At 40.0% G+C, this 5,066-nt stretch overlaps 1 pseudogene; it reads right to left on the reverse strand.

Moving 5' to 3' along the window:
• Positions 1-688: 688 nt before the first annotated feature.
• LOC145867164 (uncharacterized) lies at positions 689-4,639 on the reverse strand (annotated as a pseudogene).
• Positions 4,640-5,066: the final 427 nt, after the last annotated feature.

The following is a 5,066-nucleotide window of genomic DNA, read 5'->3' on the forward strand; positions in this document are numbered from 1 at the left end:
TCCCCAATGTCATGCTCTAGTACATTTGGGTTGGCACATCTGAGAATGAACCCTGATATTCTAAAAGCAGGGCAACAATGTCAATATAATTGTACCAAAAAATTGTCAGTTGGTTGCATAAATAATTATGATTACTAAATGTTACATGAAATGAAAATATGAAATAGCCCCAATGTCAAAACACAGTTTTAACGTGTCCAAATCAATAACCAATACGCAGAAACAGTTTGGGATAAAGTGAAAACCTAAACATAAAATGTGCTATATACACAAACATCTGCCACAATAATCATATTACTTGTAATTTTTTTAAACAAGCACCTTGTTTTGACAAGTAGCAATAAATCACTGATATCGATTAGGGGGGAAATCAGGTTGTACGTGATGTTGAAACTAACAACTAAACAAAACACATGGAAATGGGAGATATATTTTACCTCACTGGTTAGAGGACAACCTGCAGAAGACAGTCAGCTACATTTTGGAGTGATGCATTTAAATTTAGGGGTCGCTAAACAAAGGAACACAACACTTATTTGTCATAACTCATCGATATCATGCTAAAATCATTTGTGTGACAGAAGGGAGATGAGGTTGCACGTCCTGTTAAAACTAACAGCTCAAAAACCACACGGAATCTGTGAGTAATGTGTACATCACTGGTGAGAGGACTTGTAGAAAACAGCTAGCTACATTTTGAAGTGGTGCATTTTGATTCCAGTGGGTCACCAACGTGGTAAGTGTAACAACTTTTTTGTTAGTAACTTTTTGTTAAATCACATATATAGTACTCTTTCAATTCAGAGCCTGGATTTTCCCCCTGAGGATAATATCCATATCATGTTGAAATCAATAGAACAGGGGACAAACGTTTAGGGTTCTACATTGGGACATCATTAAAATACTCCTACTACAATGTTCAAAAATTCTACATTGTGACATTAGTTCATTGATATCATGAAACAACTCCTTCATGTAAGTAGTTTCTGACATTTGATCAGAGATCTTTTATCAGATTATCTCTGGTCACAGCTATGAGGGTTCTCTCCTGTGTGTGTTCTCTGGTGTTTAGTCAGACGACGAGACTCAGTAAAAAACTCTTCCCATACTGATCACAGCTATTCGGTTTCTCTCCTATGTGTGTTCTCTGGTGTTTAGTCAGACCCCCAGACTCAGTAAAACTCTTCCCACACTGATCACAGCTATATGGTTTCTCTCCTGTGTGTGTTCTCTGGTGCACTGTCAGATGGCCAGATTGAACAAAACTCTTCCCACATTGACCACAGCTATAAGGTTTCTCTCCTGTGTGTGTTCTCTGGTGTAGCGTCAGAGTGCTAGATGCAGCAAAACTCTTTCCACATTGATCACAGCTATAAGGTTTATCTCCTGTGTGTGTTCTCTGGTGTAATGTCAGATGGCCAGATTGAACAAAACTCTTCCCACATTGACCACAGCCATAAGGTTTCTCTCCTGTGTGTGTTCTCTGGTGTAGATTCAGATTGGTAGATGCAGCAAAACTCTTCCCACATTGATCACAGCTATAGGGTTTCTCTCCTGTGTGTATTCTCTGGTGCACAGTCAGTTCTCCAGATCGACCAAAACTCTTCCCACATTGATCACAGCTATAAGATTTCTCTCCTGTGTGTGTTATCTTGTGTTGAGTCAGAATGTTAGATGTAATAAAACTCTTCCCACATTCATCACAGCTATAAGGTTTCTCTCCTGTGTGTGTTCTCTGGTGTTTAGTCAGACCCCCAGACTCAGTAAAACTCTTCCCACACTGATCACAGCTATATGGTTTCTCTCCTGTGTGTGTTCTCTGGTGCACTGTCAGATGGCCAGATTGAACAAAACTCTTCCCACATTGACCACAGCTATAAGATTTCTCTCCTGTGTGTGTTCTCTGGTGTAGCGTCAGAGTGCTAGATGCAGCAAAACTCTTTCCACATTGATCACAGCTATAAGGTTTATCTCCTGTGTGTGTTCTCTGGTGTAATGTCAGATGGCCAGATTGAACAAAACTCTTCCCACATTGACCACAGCCATAAGGTTTCTCTCCTGTGTGTGTTCTCTGGTGTAGATTCAGATTGGTAGATGCAGCAAAACTCTTCCCACATTGATCACAGCTATAGGGTTTCTCTCCTGTGTGTATTCTCTGGTGCACAGTCAGTTCTCCAGATCGACCAAAACTCTTCCCACATTGATCACAGCTATAAGATTTCTCTCCTGTGTGTGTTATCTTGTGTTGAGTCAGAATGTTAGATGTAATAAAACTCTTCCCACATTCATCACAGCTATAAGGTTTCTCTCCTGTGTGTGTTCTCTGGTGTTTAGTCAGACCCTCAGACTCAGTAAAACTCTTCTCACACTGATCACAGCTATACGGTTTCTCTCCTGTGTGTGTTCTCTGGTGTGATGTCAGATTGCCAGATTGAACAAAACTCTTCCCACATTGATCACAGCTATAAGGTTTCTCTCCTGTGTGTGTTCTCTGATGAATTTTAATGCCTGATGAGGTGAATCTCTTCCCACAGTCAGAGCAGCAGTGAGTTCTCTTCCCTGTGGATCTCTGCAGGCGTTTCTTGAGGTGTTCTGATCTGGAGAGACTCTTCTCTGCCTCGTCAGCTTCATGATGTTGTTGAGGGTCCCCAGAGGATCCACGATAGTTCAGTATCTCTCCTGTGTGAACGGCAAAGTCAGACAGATGGTTAAAGGCCCACAACAGCAGAAATCCATTGTTTATTTGAGGTAAAAGGTCGTACCCATGAAGTTGTACAACAATTGACGTCTGTTCAATTATTTGACAATTAAGACAGTCAACTTAGCAACAATCATATTTTGTCTTGTTTTCACATTAGTAGTAACTAGAAATAAGTTATTCATGTTGTTGAAACTCTAAGCAGTGTACCAGACGACTTTTGGTCTCCAATATTATCCCCTTTCTGTGTTTGCTAAAATTGCAGCACGAGGGCGATGCACACACAATCTGGTTGTAGAAACTCCTCCCTGCTAATGAGGAAACCACTAGTTATGGATGTAGTATATCTGGTAATGAGGAAACCACTAGTTATGGATGTAGTATATCTGGTAATGAGGAAACCACTAGTTATGGATGTAGTATATCTGGTAATGAGGAAACCACTAGTTATGGATGTAGTATATCTGGTAAGGAGGAAACCACTAGTTATGGATGTAGTATATCTGGTAATGAGGAAACCACTAGTTATGGATGTAGTATATCTGGTAATGAGGAAACCACTAGTTATGGATGTAGTATATCTGCTAATGAGGAAACCACTAGTTATGGATGTAGTATATCTGCCTGGAGCAAAAATGGTGAGCTAAGATTTTAGTTTTTCACAATGTATTCTGAATATTACAGCGCAAGATCAGGAGTGCTACTCAAGGAAACTCACATTAAGCTCTGTGTCTACTCACTAATTCACCACCATGGGGGAAAACTCAGGGGAGTTCTCATAGGCTGACAGCAAAAATAGCCTCCATTTCCAGGTTGCTTATGAGTGCATTTCACATTACTTTTGGATTATAACTGTAAGGCTCGTTTGAATCTCCTGCTTAATATGTTTGTGTTATTGTCGCAAATCAACTAATTTATACTTAAAAAACACTTCAACCAGTAAAATGCTCTTTAGCTAGCTTTGCCATCAGCCTGAAACTGAGGGTTTGTACATTTGCATCTAGACGTTCCGCTAGCGGAACGCCTCACTAATATCCAACGGTAGAGCGTGGCGCGGAATACAAAAACCTTAAAAATGCTATAACTTCAATTTCTCAAACATATGACTATTTTACACCATTTGAAAGATAAGACTAAGTATCTCTGTGTCCAAACAGACTAACGAGACCCCGCTGTAAATCAAGCAGACAATAACACACTATAAACATCAATTTGTTAGGGATGTTGGATCCAACATGGAGCACGGCATAACTGTCTTTACCAGAGTAATGAATGAAGAAGCACTTTGGTTGTTGTTGCATGTCGTGATGTTTGTCATGTGACTGTCATTCAGAAAATGATTTCCTGGATCAGCTGATGATAGTTGAACATGTGACTGGAACTAAACAGCTACAGTATTAAGTATTATGTGTAATTATTGAAGAACCACGTTAATGACAGTATCCATTTGGGTGTTGTCAATAAAGTTAAGATGACTCTTGGTTAGAACCATTGGATTTAGCAAACTCTGAAATGATTTAGGATTTCTGTGCCCATGAAAACTGTTTTCCCAGCGTAATATAAGGAGACACTAAATGTTACGTAATTAGAGAGCATTTCAGAGATCTGAATACAAAAAACTGTCTGACAGCAAGATCCAGTATTTAAGTTGAAGTTCATCATATGACAAGCTTAATGTTATGACTATAACTACTGTTCCCTGAAGGAGGGAAACTAGGTACAACATACAATTAAATCCTCATGTTATGACTATAACTATTGTTCCCTGAAGGAGGAAAACTAGGTACAACATACTATTAAATCCGTGCCTCTCTGGAAGCCCCGCCTTCCACAGGTGATGACTGTGAGGCTCGGATTTATTCCTTAAATTTAATACCGCTCTTCACCGACCCAGGAAAGGGCAGCGCCAAACACGTGTTGCACCTCGTTTCCCTCCTTCATGGAAGAGTAATTATAATCAAAGTTACACTCCCTTTCAGTTGGTCAACTTCGGTACAACATACTATGGGGAAATACAATCATTCCCCAACTGACCCAAATGGATACTAAATGAAACGGCCCCTGGCAGACCACCCAGACCTTACCCCGCAGTTTTGTCAATTTATTCATTGTCTTTTGTTTGAAACTCCTGTCAATGTTGAGTAAGGACGGGCACCTGATTACACATATAGAAGTAGGATTAATCTACCTGGCCTGTACACAAATGTAGGCCTATAAATGTGCCCATTTGGGGATGTCTGATAGTATTTCAACCTGGTCAAGAATAATTTTTATTTTATTAACCTCTTACATCTAGACGTTCCGCTAGCGGAACACCTGCTCCAATATCCAATGATAGGCGTGGCGCGAATTACAAATTCCTCAAAAA

The sequence above is a fragment of the Salmo salar genome, unplaced genomic scaffold, assembly GCF_965601325.2.
Source record: "Salmo salar unplaced genomic scaffold, fSalSal1 ptg000221l, whole genome shotgun sequence".
In the NCBI taxonomy this organism is placed as follows: Eukaryota; Metazoa; Chordata; class Actinopteri; order Salmoniformes; family Salmonidae; genus Salmo; species Salmo salar.